Here is a 1,224-nt window from a genome sequence, read left to right on the forward strand (position 1 = left end):
TATATTGGATTATCCCCTGAATAATGCAGTTTTTTTATACTTCTTTTATATTTCAAAATTAAGATAAAGTTCTTTTTTAATCTAAAATATTCTCTCCTTCATTTTCTACAATGCTCTGCCATCTATCTTGTAGACTTGCAAGGCCCATCTTCCAAAATTCCTTGTCTGTGTCGAAAACTACTTCTCCAGTACTGTTCTGACCTCGTCTACAGAGTTCATATTTTTTCCATCCAAATTATTTTGAAGATTGCAGAATAAATGATAATCAGATGAAGTAATGTCCGGTGAATATGGTGGGTGGGGCATTATTTCCCATTCAAACTGCTCCAGCCTTTGGAATGTCATCCTCGCTGTATGTGGCCGAGCATTATCCTGATGGAAGAACACCTTCTAGCGCTGACTTAAGTCACTCAAACTGCTCACAGTAGATCTCCTTTGTTATCGTGTGGTTTGGGTTTAAAAGCTCAAAGTGGACTAAACCTTCCATATCCCACCAAACAGATAACAACACCTTACATGGATGAAGACCTTCTTTATCCTAGGGTGCCAATGTTTCTCCTTTCCCTACCCACTCTCTTTGACGTCTGACATTTTTATAGAGAACCCATTTCTTGTCACCAGTCACTATCGATCCAAAAAAGGTTCATTTGTGAGATGTGACAGCAAAGAAGAGCACACATTCACTCTCTGCACAGGATTAGACTTAGAACGTCTGTGAGGAACTCATTCACCCAATTTGCTGACTTTTCCAATGGCACACAAGTATTGATGAATGGTTGAATGACCAAACCGAAGCTTCTCTACTAATTTCTCAACAGTTATGATGGGATTTTGTTCCACCAGGGTTTGCATGACGTCCTCATTGAGCTCTACAGATCTTCCAGGATGAGGCTCGTCTTCTAGGCTGTAGTTTCCAGGTTGAAATTTCTGGAACTGCCCTTGACACTGGCTTACACTTACTATCCGATCCTCATATACTGCATTAATATTCCTTGCACTTTCCATTGCGTTGTTGCCTTTATTGAACTCATAAAACAAAATATGCCAAATATGCTCCTTTGTCACTTCCATTATAGTTTCGAAAAAATTAACTGTTACAATCGAATTGCATTCTTCAAAACTTGCAGCAAGTGTAATAACAAGGTAAAATTACTACCTGCTTTTATAGCAAGTTGATGCAGGTAGTTTATCCCGTCCCCCTCCGACTTTTAGTTCAGGCAATTG

General features: G+C 39.1%; 1 protein-coding gene across 4 annotated transcripts in view; it reads right to left on the minus strand.

The window, feature by feature from the left end:
- LOC106876814 (cholecystokinin receptor type A) overlaps positions 1-1,224 on the minus strand; it is a 141,514-nt gene that overhangs the window by 113,989 nt on the left and 26,301 nt on the right. The gene's annotated exons all lie outside the window — the stretch shown is intronic.

Source organism: Octopus bimaculoides, chromosome 27, assembly GCF_001194135.2.
Source record: "Octopus bimaculoides isolate UCB-OBI-ISO-001 chromosome 27, ASM119413v2, whole genome shotgun sequence".
NCBI classification, from domain to species: domain Eukaryota; kingdom Metazoa; phylum Mollusca; class Cephalopoda; order Octopoda; family Octopodidae; genus Octopus; species Octopus bimaculoides.